The 19,944-nt window shown below is 42.1% G+C and overlaps 1 pseudogene; it reads left to right on the forward strand.

The window, feature by feature from the left end:
- The first annotated feature begins 5,124 nt into the window (after window positions 1-5,124).
- On the forward strand, window positions 5,125-5,449 carry LOC146866262 (small ribosomal subunit protein eS28 pseudogene; annotated as a pseudogene).
- The last annotated feature ends 14,495 nt before the right edge of the window (window positions 5,450-19,944 follow it).

Raw genomic sequence — 19,944 nt, forward strand, 5'->3', positions numbered from 1 at the left:
GTAGGTGTTTGGACGGAGGATTGTGGGTATTGTCGTTCTGCGTATCTCTACAATAATGGCAAGAAGGGAAGCAGGAACTTTGCATCCCAAAGGGCGGACCTACAGGAGGATTGCCAACGTAGGACGTGGGTGTGGGGGACGTGTTCCCACTATTCTTACTGTTGTTTTATCTGAGGGCAGAGGGGAAAGACTGAGGAGAAGGCCGCTCTTACACCAAAGACTGCGCCGAGAGTCCAGGTAAGCTGTGGGGCTATCATTCTCCAACATATCCTTTTATTTCTTTTGAAAATGTAAAAAGTGAACTTTGCAGTTCCTGCATACGTGGGGTGTTTTGGCCGCTCACTGCACACGCGAAAAGGTTAAGGCAATACTTCTATACGCAGATAATTAGAGCGCTGAAGGGATGATCAGTGTCACTGTACACTATGCCCTGGCAGTTGACCCCTGGACCTCGTGCGATGCAGGTGAAAATGTGAAAGGATAAAGGTTAGATTATGCATAATCCAAAGTAACTGTGGCCTAAATGTGTTATGATACACGATGATCATGCAGAAAGAGCAAGATTGTGGGTTAATTTCTGGATGAATGGGATAAGGCTCGACTTGGACGTCAATACTATTAAACCACTAAATATGTAAATGAGGGTATAGTGCTAGCAGTTGCTTGTTCCCGGTCTATAATTGCACAGACAGTCTAAAAACAATTGCATTGAATTTGCCCGTAGTTATCATATTGACAGATGGATTGAGTCGAGCGTTGCAGGCCATCTCATTTCATTGAGGTTTGCGGTTGCACAATGTGTGCCGATGGTATTCGTCCAGCGCCACGAGGCAGCGTCTTTGCTGGACTGTGCTATTCCAAAAGCCAATTATTATAGTATAACTGACATCCACGTCGAGACTATCTCAGCAATGACTCTTTGCTCTAACATGTTAGCTCTGTGGTATAAAAAACACTCCAAACTGCCCAGACGGCTGACCGTCAGTGGCAAGAGGCGTGGTGAGCACTCATGACTCATTAGATCGTGTTGGACGTGCTTTCTCCGTGCTCTGCAGCACAACAGGAACTTCCCAGGGTGTATATGAACAGAATTTATTAGTTTAATTTAGTTAGCTCCAGTGACATCCCTTCTTGATGCAGAGCCCGCTTCCCCAGTCTTCAGTGCACTACACTGCCTTTGTTAATTATAATGATGATGCCCGCTCAAGGAGCTCCACAGAATTTGGCGAAGTTTTCTGGTAACTCTGTGGAATTTTGCGTAGTGAAACTCTGCAAGCTCCGCCTATCCCTGGTTTTCTTCACAGAATACTACTGAGTAAGGGAGAGCAGAATTGGCGGAGTTGCATTCTGCTGAATTCTGGGGAATTACATAAAAAATCTGTGAGATTCCAAAGAATTCCACAAAGTGGCAGTCTAGGCACCGCAATGTGCTGTGGATACCTTTTGGTGCCCTTATGTAAGTATGTAAGGGAACCAAAGGGTTTCCACACCGGTGCATACCACTCATTACCCTTATATACTTATGTGAGGGCACCAAGCGGTATCCACTACAGTGCAGTGCATACCCCTCGGGTGCCCTTATATAAGTCTGTAAGGGCACCAAGGTGATTTTGAGCACTGGGTGTTTGTCCCACACTGTAAAATCATCGTTAACTGCACCATGCACAGCGCAAGAGGGTGCAGCTTCCGTTCTGCTGCTCGAGTAGATTTTCTACTCGAGGGGCAGCTTTCTCAACGTGAACGGAAGGTTTCTCAATGTTAGTTGTTGCAATCTGCCGCGACCATTCAAATTGAGAAATCCGACCACCCGCATTTAGAAATCTCGTCAGTATGTTAATTTCCTCACTTGCACTCACCAACTAGACCTTGGCAATTGTGAGGAAGGAAAAATCTTGCAGGGAGGTGGATTTCCCTCCCTCGCACTCACCAATTTGATGTTGACGAGTGTGAGCAAGGGAAAACTCTCCGCTCACCTCCACGGAGCAGAGTTTTTGGGAACTCTGCGTACTCTGCAGAGTGCGGAAAACTCCACGAATGGAGCAGAGTTCTCGCCCAAGGTTATGGTGTATTCCTGAGATGGTTTGTCTATGCCTGGGTGCAAGTATGTCAATACATCCTTCTGTCTATGCGTGTGCATGTTTATATGTGTGCGTGTGTCCCTGTATGTGTATGTGGAAGCTCTGTGAGGCCGTATATTTTGTTAATATAAGATTTTGTCTGAATCATTTTTTTATGCTTTTTTATACGTATCTGTCTCTATGTACATGACCATGTGTCTGCATAGTTTGTATTGCACGCTTCAGTCTACCAGCCCCCCATTTAGGGGTTACATAGCTGCTGCAGCCTTCTCTACTCAGTACACCACACCAAATTAATTTTTTTAAATAGCCCGGTAAATGATGTTTGCAGATTGGTAGTCGCTGTATTCCTGCCTGTGCAAGAATGTCACTTATAAAACACAATTTTATGCAAAGATGGAGTCATTAAAGTGAACTGTACTGGTCCTTTTCTCTCTTAGCTCATTAGACCACATGCATCAAAGCTATTTACTGCAGGCTGTGTAGCTGGCACCTTAGAAAGGAAATCGGTTATTTTGTGAGCTAAAGCAGGTACAGCTATGCAAACATTGAAACTTCAATGACAGTCTCCCACTTGTATCAAAATGCTGTCTGAGCTTGAAACGGTGCAAGTCTGTGGTCAGTACACATTCATGCAGGCTTCAGGCAAAAAGAATCACCTTGGAGAAAGCAAGCTAATTCGCAATATGGTGCGTGTGTGCATGTGCGGGCGTGTGTGTGTCTGTGTGTATCTGTTTGTATGTGTGTGTGTCTGTGTGCTTGCATGTGACTGCATGCATGCATGTGTACGTACTGTATTTTGGATGGGTAAACTAGTGAATGCAAAAATGAGCCAATAGGTTGCTAAATGGATGCTTTAATCCATAATCTCAAACACAAGTCATCCATGCACTTGTTCATAAATACTGCACTCATGCATCTAATCATCCACCCATCAAATAATACTTGCATTCACCCACCTGCCCAGCACAATACCACAGACCACTTCACAAATCAACAAAGAGCCTTCTTTACTTATTAGCCAGGCGTATTCACTTTTAATTATGTTTTAAATTGTTTTAGTTTATAGTTAATGGTGACTCTAACATAGGAAATGCCAGCTATTGGTTTCTCCACTATACCAAATGAGAATATGAGAGATATGTTTATCATCTATGAAATAACTGTTGTGCTTCACTATTAAGTTTTAAGTTACATATTTGGAGCTGGTCACATTGTTGGAGGAGGCTGGTTGTTTGACAGACATGTGCAGGAAAATCATGTATCATAACATAGGGGGTAATAAAGTCAAGTTATTGCATTAAATGACAGTACACTATAATTAATATGTAGGTGCATAATTTAGATATTAGCATGTTGATTCAATTAATGCATTTGTCAAAGTATTCAAGTGTCATAGATAGCTTCATGAAATTATTCAACAGTAGACATGGCCTACTATCACATTTGCAAAGTGTATACAAGTAATGTGTAGGTATATATTGTTTTATAATTTTCGCTCTAAGAAATCTAAAATTCTATTAATATAAAGTTACACTGTGGAAAGTTTCATCTTTCTAACTAGTTGCATAAACATTTTGCACCAACTTTTCCATGGCAATTGTACATTACAATGAGAGTAAATAAAAGATGGTTTCTTAAGCCATTATAAATTCATAATCAGCATGTAAATCAGTACAGTTGCAATGGAAGCTCATTAATGCATGTATTGGCATATATTAATTTCCTATTTTTCTTGTTAATTCTGTAATTGCTGAAAAATGCATTTTTGTGAGTTTTCATCAACATGATTTAAAATCTTACATGAAAATCATCTCTTAAGTAAGATTGACACACAGTATGTGATATTCTACTATTTTTGAAAAATCTAAGCATATTTTACAGTGTTTGCACTATGTGTTTTCTCATCGTCATTACCATTCTCTAAAACGTGTGCGAGGTGCACATTCATTTATATTTGTTTTTCATTCTTGTGTTTAGTTGTTGTGTCATGTAAAGAATAGCAAACTTTTAAGCAGGCTGAAGAGTGCTCTCTGCACGGGAAGGACAAGAGAATTGTAGTAATGTTTGCAGTCCAGTGAGGACATTGTATTTTGAGAATTAGTATTGTCTTTTGATAAATGCCCCTGTTACAATGAGGTGGGAGTTTGGCATTTCTGCTTTGGATTGGGATTTGTACAATCATGTTAATATGTACCGATAACATTTTGAATATAGTACTTGTACACAGAGTGCATTGTCACTGATTCAGATAAGTGATTGTATAAATGTTTGTGTAGAGGATAGACGGTGAGGTTATGCATTTGTTTGGAACGGATAAAGTCTATTTTGATTATGACTAGAGAATTGTTCGAAGTGGGAGAGAATCTGACTACGCCACTAAGGTATGTATACATTTCAACTCTCAAGAAACACCATACGAGTGTGATTTTACACTCTCTGTGGTTTCATCTTGGTGAGGTGATGTGTATACTTTTGCATATCATTTTTGGCTTGTGTTTGAAAAATGTAACTGAGTTCTTATGGTATGGATTCATGTGAAATGTAATTAATAATTTTTTAGAACACATGTGGAAAATGTGCACAATATATGAGGAAGATTCCAGGTATGTTCCAGGTTACTTCATGTTATTGGATTTACGTATTTTAGGACTCACATAGCTGTGGTGAAGATATATATATATTCACTGAAAAAAACATAGGTTTCAGGCACGTTATAGTTAGGAATTAGCATTTTAAAAACCTTAGAAATTCACAGAAGAAACCAGAGGTTTCAGGGGTGTTATAGTTAGCTGAACTTTTCACTCGTACAAAACCATTGAAATTCCCCCGTTATAGTTAGTTCAGATAAATATAAATAACTCACGCGCCCGCAATGCACTGCTGATGACGTCACATATTACATCACTCATGACATGGTCAGTGACATCACTGATGACATCTCAAATGACATCACTGATGACATCACTGATGACATCATCCAGTGAATGTGTGTTTTTCTGAAAATTACATATGTTTTATTTATGTATATCTCAAGCCTCCAGCCGCCATCATGGAAGCCAGCCGCGTCCAGCCTATCAAGCTAGCCAGGGTTACCAAAGTCCTCGGCAGAACCGGCTCACAGGGCCAGTGCACCCAGGTTTGGGTTGAGTTCATGGATGACAGCAACCCATCAATTATTCGTAATGTGAAGGGGCCAGTCCGTGAAGGAGATGTCCTTACGTTACTGGAATCTGAGCGTGAAGCAAGAAGGTTACGCTAAAACATTGCATTGATTTCAATGATCCTGCTACCAACTTAGACGTGAAGAAACATCTGATTGTTTGATATTCAAAACGCTAAAAGCATTTTTTGGGAGAAATAAACTTGTTCAGTTTGAAGATGTATATCTCAAGGTCGATGGAAGAATAAATGGGTATATAAGTGTCTAAATGGATGATTTGTTTTTGAAAAATTGATTGTATAACTGACTGATTAAGTGTATCTTAGTGAATACATGGCTTAGTGAGTAATGTTTAAATATGTAAATATCTGTATCAGTCTCTCATTTTGTGTATAAGTGGCTGCATGGGTTGGTGAGTAGCTACATGAGTGGCTATATAGGTTATTAGTTGGTTTTTTGAGTATCATTATGAGTGTCTGAGTGTCTGTATGGTTTGGTGGGGGGTATTACGTAGTGCATAGGTGCATGAATGAGTGACTGACTGTATGTGTTGAAGACAGCATGTGTGCAGGACTGTATTGGTGGATGAGTGTGTGCATGGGTATGTTAGTGAGTGAATGACTGTCTCAATAGTGTCTTTATGAGTAACTACATATGTTTTAAACTAGTATATGTGGCTATTGGTGTATATAAGTGAGTATATGTGAGAGTGAGAGATTGGAAGAGTTCCTGTATGAATAAATATGTGTTTCTATAAGTGATTGTTTAAAAGACTAAGTATGTGTAAGTTTCTGTAGAAGTAAGTGTGGTGGTGTGTGTATAACTGTATATGCAAGTAAATTGATGTTTGATTCTTTATTAGCATGAGTGACTATGTGTGTGAGTAACTCTATGGATTAGTGGCGTTGTGTAACAGGATGTATAGGTGTATGAGTACATATGATGAGTGAGTACATGTATGAGTGACTGTATAGGACTGTTGGTGAATGAGTGGATGTGTATGTGGATCTTAGAATTACTGAATAGGTTGTTGTAACTATAATTGGTATGTCCATTGTTTTGAAAATGTCAGTTTCTATTTTTGAATGTGTATATCAAAGGTTATATTAGGGGAAGAGGAGGTCTGCCACTCTATCACAAGGATGATGTCATCAGTGATGTCATTTGAGATGTCATCAGTGATGTCATGAGTGATGTCACTGACCATGTCATGAGCGATGTAATATGTGACGTCATCACCAGTGCATTGCTGGCGCGCAAGTTATAGTTAGCTGAACTAACTATAATGGGGGAATTTCAATGGTTTTGTACGAGTGAAAAGTCCAGCTAACTCTAACGCCCCTGAAACCTATGGTTTCTTCAGTGAATTTCTAAGGTTTTTTAAATTCTAATTCCTAACTATAACGTGCCTGAAACCTATGTTTTTTTCAGTGAATTTCAAAGTTTTTTTAAATGCTAATTTCTAACTATGCCTACAGAGATAGGACATCTGAAGAAAGAAGAAAACACGCACAGAAAGAAAAAAAAATGCAGAAAGAAGCAACAGAAGTCCTCAAAGACGAAGAAAAGTGCAGGAAGAAGGATAACGTGCAGAAAGAACAAACAGAAGAGCAGAATGAAGCCTTGTTGCAAAATCATCCTGTACCCTCAAAGACGGATACTGGTGGTAACCGAGTCTGACTAACCAGTCCTAGAGCCAGTGCTATGTTAAAAGACACTTAGAATACAGTGAAAATACTACATACACTAGGGAACACTATGCGTTGGGGTCCCCCTGTGATTAGCATGACCTCCTCTGTAAGCCCCTAGTATATAATAGGGCAGGAGATTAAAACTACCTCTTAAAACGGGACACAGGGCGTGTTTGCACATGTCACCTCTGGCCCCGTCCCCTCCCTTCCCCACTGTGTAAACACGCCCTGTGGCCGTTTTAAGTTGGGAGATTAAGTCCCCTTCAATCCTGAGAGTCCCTAGGGTCCAACTAGGCCACTAGGTACCTCCAGTAAGCGCCACAGAGCTGCGTTGCACAGAGATGTAAAAAGGGACACGGCCTAGACCACCTGTCTGCAACACAGCGCAGTGGGGCTTACTGGAAGCAACTGGTGGGCTAGTTGGCCCCCAGGGTCCCTCAGGATTGAAGGGGAATTATTTCCCCAACTTAAAACGCGCCACAGGGCGTGTTTGCACACGTTAACTCAGGCCCCGTCCCCTCCCTTCACCACTGTGTAAACACGCCCTGTGGCCGTTTTTAGTTGGGAGATTAAGTTCATTTGAATCCTGAGGGTCCCTAGGGTCCAACTAGCCCACTAGGTACCTCCAGTAAGCGCCACAGAGCTGCGTTGCAGAGAGGTGTAGAAAGTGGCACGGCCTGGACCACCTCTCTGCAACGCAGCTCAGTGGCGCTTACTGGAAGCACCTGGTGGGCTAGTTAGCCCCCAGGGGCCCTCAGGATTCAAGGGGAATTATTTCCCCAACTTAAAATGCGCCATAGGGTGTGTTTGCACATGTCACCTCAGGCCCCGTCCCCTCCCTTCCCCACTGTGTGAACACGCTCTGTGGCCATTTTAAGTTGGGAGATTAAGTCCCCTTGAATCCTGAGGGTCCCTAGGGGCAAAATAGCCCACTAGGTACGTCCAGTAAGTGCCATTGCAGAGAGGTGTAAAAAGGGGCATGGCCTGCACCACCTCTCTGCAACGCAGAGCAGTAGCGCTTACTGGAAGCACCTGGTGGGCTAGTTGGCCCCCAGGGTCCCTCAGGATTGAAAGGGAATTATTTCCCCAACTTAAAACACGCCACAGGGTGTGTTTGCACACGTCACCTCAGGCCCCGTCCCCTCCTTTCACCACTGTGTAAACACGCCCTGTGGCCGTTCTGAGTTGAGAGATTAAGTCCCCTTGAATCCTAAGGGTCCCTAGGGTCAAACTAGCCCACTAGGTACCTCCAGTAAGCGCCACAGAGCTGCGTTGCATAGAGGTGTAAAAAGGGGCGTGGCCTCAGAACACCTGTCTACAACGCAGCTCCCTGGCGCATACTGGAGATACCTGTTGGGCTAGTTGGCCCTCAGAGACCCTCAGTATTGAAGGGGAATTAATTCCCCAACTTACAACTGGCCAGGGGGCGCGTTTGCAGAGTGCTGCAAGGAGGGGGCGTGGCCTCCGGCGCGATGCCGGTCTTTTATTTATTTTATTTTTGTAAGAAGGAGGGCTGTGTGGCCCGCCTTCTTTTTCTAATTTATTGACCCTGGGAACCCCATCCCCCAAGGCCTGCACCCTAATTTTTTTTGTTGAAAAAAATTAATTTGGAAGGGGGCCACTTGGCCCCCCTCCCAAGGCCTTAATCGGCCCCGGGGAGCCCAACCCCCGGGTAATGGCCTTTTATTTTTATTTATTCTTTAGGAGGGAGGCTGCGTTGCCCCCCTCCTCAGGCCACTTATGGCCCCGGGGACCCCATCCCCCGGGGCCGGCCTTTGTTTTTTATTATTTGAAAAAAATATATATTTATAGAAACACCTAGGACATGCTGGACAAACCGTATGTACCTATCACCATGACAATTTGCGTGATATTCATTAAAAGACGACTATGCATACAATTAATCCACGTGGAATGTATTTACACCGCTAGTGAAACTCTGACGTATCTGACGCCCTACAGTGCTTAATCCCGGCGCCCCCGCCGGTGGGTACTCTCCAAGTAGACACCCTTGTTGTTTATTTATACAAACATGGGTAGCTATTGACGGGCACATTTAATACACACGCACACCAAGCCATTCAAAGGGGATTCGACAAAAATTCGACCAAACTCTGCAAGAAACCCCCCTCACGGTCAATAAAACACACATCCACCGCCGGATGTGTAATACTTTTTAATTTAATCTCGGGAAAGGAGACGAACCTCACTTGAGAGTCACAGCGTGCTCCTGGCTGAGCCCAATGCTGTGTTACACCCACCAGTGCCCGTCGAGTGCCACACACCTCTGTGTTGTATTCCACCAGCTAGTGCGTATGCTATGACACTCTCTAGCCCATGTGCACTGTAACACCACCCCGTGAATATGTCATGCCACACTTGCCTTCGCACGGGTTACATTGCCCCATCTAACGTGCCTTCCTCGATGCCTATGTTATAATGCACAGCGCTATGCCATACATATTACAATCTGGGATCCATATCATTGTCACAGTGCATATGCAACGTTACACTCCCCAGCACATATTTTATATTACAACTTTAGAGACTAGTTAGGTTACACAACACTGCCCTGTGCATATTACACTCCAAGGTGCATATCGCATAGCACGCGCTAGTGCCAGTGCTATCTCACTCTCTCCAATGAATCCCTCATTGCGTACAATGTATTGCATATTATATTTTTTACGCCCCGGTTCATCTTATATCACGCTTTTTGGTGCATAGTTTATACCATATGCTATATCTAGTTTTCATTTTCAATCATGCTCTCAGGACTATGTTCTATATAACTCTGCGTCCACCTACCCTTTTCACGGGCATTACATTTTGCGATGGGGGGTGGAGGGTCAGGGGGTGTTTCTGCCAAGTGAGCCCGGAGTCACAGTCACAAACGTCCTCTTCTTCCTGAATAAAAGTGAGATTATGCTGCATACTTTTTCATATTTTAAGTAGTTCACACAGACACACATTTTAAAAACAATAAAGTTCCTAATACCCACCTTCTCTGAACAGTTAGCTTGCTGCCCCATCCACCTCCTCCCTATCCTCTTTTGTCTGAATCCATGGACTAGCCTCCTCCCTCCTGCCAGGCATGGTCTGATGTGCTGCCACTGCCCTCCATTTAGCATGATGTACCAGTCCACTCCTCCTGCCCTCCATTGCCCAATTATATGGCCCATCATTGACCTCCTGCTTAGCCTCTGTGCTTAGCTTGCTGCCCCTATTCTCCTTCCCCTTGCCCTCCGATGTCTTTGTGCATGCCCCTGCTCCATCCTTTTTGCCCACCAAGTTCCATGGACCTGAAACTCCTATCTACTCTGAGTGTTGTGTTGAGCTGCCACTCCCCTCCCACCTGCCTAGCATTGTCAGATGACTGTAACCTGTCCCTGCCACCTCCACCCTGCCTGTCCACATGCCATGCGCCTATCCCCTTCCTCCTGTCCTCCATGGTCCATTTAACTGCCACACCCTTCTGCCCTCCCTGGTCTGTTATGCTGCAACTGCTCCTCCTGCCTGCCCCATGCGGTCTGTTGTGAGGCCCCTTCCCCTGAACTCTCTTGTCTGTGCCCAGATCCTGACCCTCCCTTCTATCCTCCATGGTCCTTTGTGCATGCCCCTGCACCCTCCTTCTTGCCCATCATAGCCATTGTGCTGCCACTAACCCTCCCACATGCCATGCATGGTCTTCTGTGCTGCCATGGCCCCTCCCCTTTTCCCTGTGTGGTCAGCTAGCTGCCCCTGACCCCCTCCCACCTTCCCTCCATGGTCTGTGTGTATGCCATCATAGTCTCACTGTTGCTCTCCATGGTGTGTCTTGTTTCTAATGCCCATCCTGCCTGACCTCCATGTTCATCTTGCTGCTCCAGCCCTGCCCCCTTACCCCCAGCCCTCTGTTTCCATGTGCAGACCCCTATTCTCTCCCTCCTGGCTTGTCTGTTCCATTGTAATGCCCCTGATCCGTCCCTCCTGCCCTTTATGGTCTGTTATGCTGCAGATTTCTCTCCTGTCTGTCCATTATGGTCAGCTAGCTACCATTGCCTCTTTCCCCTCTGTTCTCTGTTGTCCATGTGATGGTCCTGTCCCCTCCCTATTGCCTTCTATGGATTGTTGTGCTGCACTCCCGTCCCGCATGCCCTGTGTGGTGTATTGTGCTGCTGCAAACCCTGATGCCTGCCCTGTAGGGTCAGTTTGGTGCACCTCTCCATGTCCATCCTGTCCTCTGTTATCCGAGTCCATGTCCCTACCCCAATTCCTCCTGCCTACCATGATCCAATGTACCATACTTGCGAACATTTTGAACTTGGTAAGAGGGAGATTTTGAAAAAAAACTGGGGTATTGATTTTCCCCTTTGAGTTACATTGAAAAAGAGGAGATTGTAGACAGGAGACAGATCAAATAAAGCCCATTTGAGCTTAAAAACATTGGACGTTTCCTGGCTGAAACGGGTCTGTTGGCATGTATGGTTGTACTACCACTGCCTCTTCCTTCTGCCCACAATGGTCTATTATATTGCCACAGCCTCTCTTGCCAGTCCTGTGTTGTTGGTTTGTTGCCCCTGCCCCCTTTCCACTGCCCTCCGTAGTCTGTTGTGCTGCCACTGCCCTTCCTGCCTGCCCAGTGTGGTCAAATTGTTGCCTCTGCACTCTCCTACCTGCCTTCAATTTTCAGAGTCCGTGCCCCTGGCCTCTGCCTCTCAACAGTATCCCAATGAACAACTAGATTGCTAACATTCTATATTTATTACAAAAGTGTGGAACGCCTGACGTCATCTTGATGTAATCAAAACTGTAATACCTAGAGCATTTCCTTTAGAAATTACATATATGAGAGGGTCTTATTTGCGTCAAAATTATGGTTAGTGCTCTAAAAAACTAAAAGGAGGACATATTTTCTGAGTTTTCAAATAGCGACAAAGAACTTTTAAATTATTTGTAATCTTTATGTTTTTTTATCTAGTTGACCACTTGATTAAATGTTGCACTTAGGGGAGAGGATGTGGTGTTACTTCCAGAGCTGCAGACTTTGCAGCTGGGGAACCAGGTTGGAGTTTCTGCTTCAGCTCAACATTCTGTGATTCTGGTCAAATCACTTAATCTCCCCATGTCTACAACCAAAATGAATTTGATCTTGTGTGATGTAACCAATGCTCATGTAAAGCACTCCAATACCTGACAAGTCTGCACTATATAAAACTGCAAATACACAAAAAATAAGTGTTTTGCACACTTCTGTTATTGGGCTACAAGTAGGCTACATCTGGGTGATATTTGTGCTGCATTTGGGCTCTTTTGTCTCTGGTGGCCATCTTGGGAGATTTATTTGTTATGAAGTTTCCTAATTTCCTGCAGTCTCCTCAGTAGGAAATGCTTTCAGTTTTTTACTTTGATTCCATCAAGAAGGTATTCAGATATGTCACACATTTGCCATAAATTCTGAATGTTAGCACTCTAGTTGCTCATTAGATCACTGCAGTAAAGCTACTGCTCACCACGGAAGTCTGCTGCTGGTATTAAAAGTGCATGTTTCAGTCTGCGTATCAGAATTTTTTAATGAAATAGAAGAGGATTTGAGAAGTCACTCAAAATGTGCCCTAATTTTTCTTTCTTCAGCACTAATCATAATTTCTATGGCAAAATGAACCCCCTCATTGTGTTCCTTTTTAAATTAAATGTTTTAAGTGTTACCAGTTTATTCCAATCAAGATGGCTTCAGGTGTGCCATACTTTTGTCATAAGTAAGACAGTAATCGCTCTAGTTGTTTTTAAGAACACTCTGGGACAATCTGTTATTGGGCTATACTTGGGCTACATCTGGGAGATATTTGGGCTACTTTTGTCTCTGGTGGCCATCTTGGGAGATTTATTTGGTATGAAGTTTCTTAATTTCCTCATTTACTGCAGTCTCCTCAGTAGGAAATACTTTCAGTTTTTTACTTTATTTTCATCAAGAAGGCATTCAGATGTGTCACACATTTGCCATAAATTCTGAATGTTAGCACTCTAGTTGCTCATTAGATCACTGTAGTAAAGCTACTGCTCACCAGGGAAGTCTGCTGCTGGTATTCAAAGTGCATGTTTCAGTCTGCACGTCAGAATTATTTTATGAAATAGAAGAGGATTTGAGAAGTCAAAATATGCCCTAATTTTTCTTTCTGCAGCACTAATCATAATTTCTATGGCAAAATGAACCCCCTCATTTAGTTCCTTTTTAAATTAAATGTTTTAAGAGTTACCACTTTATTCCAATCAAGATGGCTTCAGGTGTGCCATACTTTTGTCATAAGTAAGACAGTAATCGCTCTAGTTGTTTTTAAGAACACTCTGGGACAATCTGTTATTGGGCTATACTTGGGCTACATCTGGGTGATATTTGGGCTACTTTTGTCTCTGGTGGCCATCTTGGGAGATTTATTTGGTATGAAGTTTCTTAATTTCCTCATTTACTGCAGTCTCCTCAGTAGGAAATACTTTCAGTTTTTTACTTTATTTCCATCAAGAAGGCATTCAGATGTGTCACACATTTGCCATAAATTCTGAATGTTAGCACTCTAGTTGCTCATTAGATCACTGTAGTAAAGCTACTGCTCACCAGGGAAGTCTGCTGCTGGTATTCAAAGTGCATGTTTCAGTCTGCACGTCAGAATTATTTTATGAAATAGAAGAAGATTTGAGAAGTCAAAATATGCCCTAATTTTTCTTTCTGCAGCACTAATCATAATTTCTATGGCAAAATTAACCCCCTCATTTTGTTCCTTTTTAAATTAAATGTTTTAAGAGTTACCACTTTATTCCAATCAAGATGGCTTCAGGTGTGCAATACGTTTGTCATAAGTAGGACTGTTAGCGCTCTAGTTGTTCTTTAGAACCCTCTGGGAAGCTGCAGTAGAACACAAAGGAATCAACTGACAGTCTCTGCCCTTGTTGTATGTACATGTTTTACTGAGAATGTCAGACTTCATTCTCACATGACTGAGAAAGATAATGTGAATTTACAGAAAATATGCTCTCAGTTTAGCTTATAGATCACCTTCCAAACCTCTGTGGGAAAAGCATGAGAAAATAGTTTTCTCTCAAACATGATTCAGGATATCACAGCAGAAGGCTTTTTCACATGGTAAAATCACCTTAGAACACACCACAATTTCTAAAATGAGTATGGTACCATCAACAAATGATTTACAATGTAACTAAAGTCTTAAAACCTTCTATTAAATGCAATGCTTTTTAATGAGGTGCTATCATGTATATTGGTCCCAAGATGGCTGCCAACACTTCTTGGATGAAGTACTGACAGCCAATCAGATCTCACGATGAGATGTGTGGTTAGGCTCCGCCCAGATATATCTATCTTTTTCAACTCTAATTTTCTCAGGAACTACTGAACGAATTTACACCATTTAAGCAAAAGGCACGAGTCTGAACTGAGGACTACCTCTTTGCCTAATTTGGTGTAATTCCGTTCAGCAGTTCGGGCTGTAGCTGCGTCAATAGGTCCTATGGGAAAATGCATGGGGAAAACGTGTTTTGGGACCCTACTTTTTTCTCGGCCCCCGCTTGACGAATCACCGTGACATTTTCAGGATAGGAGCGAACCGGAGCTGGCCTAAAGTTTGGAAAATTTCGCGAAGATTCGTCAATCGGCGCCAACGTTATTCCAAATAGAATGTTGCAGATATCCTATACAGATCACGGCAGTTTCAGCTTAGATTTATTACAGCATGCCAGAAACTCTACGCGTTTCCGTCTCAACAGAGAACTTGCTCACGAGACAAACAAGCCAACAGGTGCTGCATTTTGTTCTTATTTTAAACGTACATGACCAATGATTACATCATTTCCTGCAGCCCACTGCTGAGCATTCTGGATAATGTAGTCATAATCATACACACCAATACATGTCGTGAATACATTTGTGAAAAAGGAATGCTAAAAACACACCAATTTGAAGTGAATTGAATAGGTCCCCTTTGAGAACTAGAACTCACATTGAGCTTAGAAGCTTTTTTCCTCTGAATTAAGTACTGTTTCTTGTCCCAGATGTTATTAGGATCTATAACACATCAGTGTATACCTCCTATATCAGTCTTATTGCAAACATTAATCTTAAAGTCCCTACTAAGTATTCTGCACTGTTATTTGTAATTAATTAATAACCCTCAAGTGGTTATACCTATATATTCATTTTGATCCCGCCCACCAGTGGGCCTTTTTACTTATTTAGGATACTGCCCTCCAGTGAGCGACCAAATTATAAGGTATAAACAACTTCTCACCTCTTTACAGATCAATTCATACGAACATCTGTTATCTATGTCCAGAAACTAATTTGCACCTACCTATCCAATTCTAAGTTTTGCTTCAGATCTATAACTCTCTGTTGTCTACTTTCTCACGGAGTCTTCCTGCTTTGTCTTTCTTCATTTATTTCCTAAGTTTTAACCCTAAAAAACAATGGGGAAATAATTACCCTATATCCAAAAATACTATTTAAAAAACAAGACAAGCCTACATTGAAATTGCAATATAGACCCACAACTGTCTGTGGAGATCTAGCAAGTTCTATTTACAAGTGACAATGAAGTTCCTCGTCTTGATTGAATCTATTGGGAGTGAGAGTTCGAAAGCTCAAGACGTGTAGTGATTCTTTCTGCCTTAGGATTTTTTCTCTATTTCCCCCTCTTGGATGTCTTCCTACTGATTCCACGGCATATAATTTCAAGTCTATCCAATTGCCCCCATGTTCTTTCTCCATATGTTTGGCAACTGCATTGCTCCTATCGGTGTTAATCGTGGCCCGTACGTGTTCAAGAATACGTTTTTTCAATTCGCATATCGTGCTGTCCACATATTTTAAAGAACAAGACATTCAATTATATATATTATAAATTGACTCTTACAGTTAATCAGTTGTTGAATTTTCCAAACATGTTTGTATGCCATTGTTACGTCTTTGGTGTTCCTGGCAATTGCACAGACCTTACAATTCGTGCATTTGAAAAAACCTTTTGGTTTCAGCCATGTCTCTTGCTTGTTTTTATGTTGAAAATGGCTGTGGACCAGTTGATCTTTAAGGTTTTTGGCCCGTCGGAATATAATGTTTGGATGATCTCCTATTATTTTGGAGACTGTTGGATCCATGTGTAATATATGCCAGTTCTTATGCATAATTCCCATAAAATGCTGGTTTTCCATGAAATATGTTGTTATCAGACTTTTTTTTTCATTTTCTTCAGTTTCACGTGGGGATTTTTTCTCCTTTATCAGTTCAGTTCTGGGTAATGTCATTGTTCGTTGTAGGGAGGCATTGATTATTTTTTAATGATATTTTTGTTTTTTAAATCTGTCAGTTGCCAATAGATGATTCTTTTGCCATTCTTCTTCCTGGGAGCATATTCTGTTTATTCTGAGAAATTCCCCATAGGGAATGTTTTTAATCAGACTGGTTTGATGGAAACTTTCCGCATGTAAGACAGCATTGGTCGCTGTGCTCTTCCGATGCAAGGTGGTACATACTTCATTATTTTGGATGTAGATCTCAGTATCTAAAAACACTACCCGTTCCAAATCGGTTTTTGAGTTGTTCAAAATCTCGAAATACTCGGCGAATTCTTCATTGGTTCCATCCCAAATTATCAGCAGGTCGTCTATATACTTTAACCATGCAATGGTTTTGCTCACATAGCGATCATTCTCGTAATTCCAGGCTCAGGTATTTTCCCACCATCCCATGGTGAGGCAGGCGTAGCTGGGGCTAAAGGAAAATCCAATTGCCGTGCCTTTCACTTGGCGATAGATCTCCTCTCCAAACATGAATGTGTCCTGTTCTTGATACATCTGTATCGTCTCTAACAACATTTTATTGTGATCCGAGAACTGGATGTTCCTTTCCTGTAGAAAGTATTCACACGCTCTTAGACCGATATCATTTTTTATATTTAAATAAAGTGATATCACATCCATCTTTATAAATTTGTATGTTGTTAGCCAAGGAGTTTCCTGCAGATGTCTCAATAAGTCTCCTGTGTCTTGCAAGTATGACGTCAAGCTCTTAACATATGGTAATAGATACACATCCAAGTAGTTGGCCATGGGTTCCAATAAAGCTCCCTTTGCTGATATTATTGGCCTTCCTGGTGGTCTAGTGGGATGTTTATGAATTTTTGGGAGGAAATAAATTGGCGCCATTTTAGGATGATCATTGCTGAGATATTTCACTTCATCCTCATCCAACAGATTTTTGTTCATCCATAGGGTTAATTTGACATCCAATTCTTGTTTTCACTTCATTGTCGGATTTTCTTTGACTTTTTCATAATACTCTTTGTTTCTCAGTTGCGAATATGCTTCTGGCTGGATTTATTAAGTTACTGTGATTAATACAAAGATACTTGTATCTTTTCACCTTTAGCCCTGATGAAGTTGAAGGCATAACACCAGTACAACAAAACACATGTTAGCTAGAGGCGTCAAGATTAGAAATAAATAATCACAAGAGTGGAAAATATTTGTGGGGAATATTGGTTTTGTGTGCTCAAATGTGTCTTTGGATTACAGAGCTGTTTCGCTTTTAAAGGAAGTATGGTGTTTGGCTTTCTATTTTGGAGCACCATAGTATGGATGAGATATAGGTAGAATAACATTTATGTAATTGTAGGTGTGTACCCACAAATACCCTGCCACACATTGCTGTATATTTTGTTAATTGACTTAAGTCATGAAGTTTTTTACGGCTTATCTGAGGACTGGAATTTTTAGGCTCTCCGTGGCAAAGCCGTTATTTAAGGTATTCAGGGTGAGATCGGGTTCAGTTTCCATGGCAGACTTTCAGGCTTTTGTGTGGCATGGTGCTGAGCACTGATTAAAGCATTTGGTAACTTGTCAATTGTGGAGTCTAGAAAAATGAATTCAAATACCCACTTAAAACATTTGTTGTGGATCACATTCAGTTCCAAAACACCTTAAGTCAAGAGTAGGATTTTGTTAGACTTTGGTGACAGTTGCCCATGTTTGTTTTCAGTTTTATTTTTCACATTACTTCTTTGTTAATATTTCACCAATATCTACAGATAAGGGACTAATCAAACAGTCACACCTTTTCATCCAATGTCCACATAATCAAACATCAGTTGGGTGTGAAATAGGTTGGAAACTCAAATATTAAAAAGACTGACTGACATGCACAGTTGATGAAGAAGTTTAGGTTCCCTTCATAATTTTCCATGTAAATGTTACCTCGCCTATGCATCTTGTAAAGGGGGGATCCAAAGGTCCAATTGGCTAATTTTAATATTGATCTTACACATTGTTGGGGACTTAAGGAGAGGAGAGCATAGAATAAAGTTTGCAATAAATCTCTTTTTATATCACCCAGTATGTGCATAACAGTTAAACTTAGCTATCAACAACTTTGTCCCTTATATAAGGTTGCAGACTAGGGTAGAAAGGGCATTTCCTTTGAGATAATCATCCTGTGTTTCCAGAAGATGTACCCATAGGCACATATGTTGAAAGATCGCGGAACACAGCTCATTCCAGAGTATCCATCACTGACAATATTTGATAGACGTGGGAATTGGCAATCACCAATGCCCTAAGTTAATCATTTAAGTACTGGTCGATGAGAAAGAGCCATCAAATTCTATAAAATATATTGAATTTGACAGCCATTTGTGATGTAATTCATCTGTATATATGTCTATACCTTCCCCCATGCAAAGGCACAGCTCCCCAGGCAATACAGTTTGGCGAGGCCACCCGACATGGGGAGCCGATGATACAATACCTGGGAATCCAACTCTGTCACTCTCAACTCGACCTATTTGATGGCAACCTGCAGTGGGAACTCACTTCCCTAAAATCTCAAACCTGATTCTGGGAGCGACTACCCCTAGCCCTAACTGGCAGGAACACTTTATCAAAAATGGTCGTCCTCCCCCAGCTGTTATGTTATTGCGTCAATGCCCCGGTCTACCGACTCCAGTCCTTCTTCTAGGAATTGGATTCAATGCTAGGGGAATTGCTCTGGGATGACAAATGACACTGTGTATCTCTTTTCAAACTACAACTGCCTGTGATGGATTGGGTGCCCCCTCATTTCAAATCCTAGTATCTCACTGCCCAGCTCCAATGGATACCACATTGGCTAACAGGTAAGAATCTCTATGACACCAGCATGGAAGAGGGCGCCCCTCACTTAACACTATTCATCAGCATATACTGCTTTCTGTTAAGCTACACTGCTCCTGGTCTCTACATGTCTGGGTGACCTGGAAGTGCCTTTCCCAGTTATTTCAAATGATGCGTCAAACACTACCTAATGTCCCTGGCATTCCTATCGAAAGACTGTCAAAGTACCCCGTATCCTTCACAGCAGACAAGCTCACGATCTGACATGATTAATATGGACACAGTGGGCTCCCTCTTTCAAGACAGACAGCTGCTTACTTTTGACCTGTACTATCAAGATTACACACTCACCCAGGTCAGTTCCTCGAGCGTAGACAGTTTCCAGCTGCATTACAACTCCTGTGGCACACAGTAAATGAGGTACCCCCCACTCACTCCAGCATACACATGTTAAATGCCATGGGTGCTGGGCAACACTTAATCATATGGCTCTATAGAGCCACCAGAGTGCATATGGGGGTCTCAATAGTACCCCTTTGACAGACACAGGAAGAAGGCTTCACACGCCCTATCCACGACATAGAGTGAAACAAGGCCCTGGAGTCTCCGCAAATGATCTCAAGCAAAGCACAATGTAAAAACATTCACTGCATGATTCTTCACAGGGCTACCTCATGTCATCTAGGCTGAACCACATCTACCCTGTCAGCTCATCTCACTTACCACAGATATCAACCTGCTGTAGTTGACCTTCAGCATATGCTACGGTCCTGCCCTTCCCTCACTCACTACTCGCACACCATCCACGATATTTAGGCCACAATTACCAAACTCCCTTCTCTTGATATATAGGAGGCAACTGCCCTGGGGATTTACAAGTACA

Source organism: Triturus cristatus, chromosome 2_1 (assembly GCF_964204655.1).
Source record: "Triturus cristatus chromosome 2_1, aTriCri1.1, whole genome shotgun sequence".
In the NCBI taxonomy this organism is placed as follows: Eukaryota; Metazoa; Chordata; class Amphibia; order Caudata; family Salamandridae; genus Triturus; species Triturus cristatus.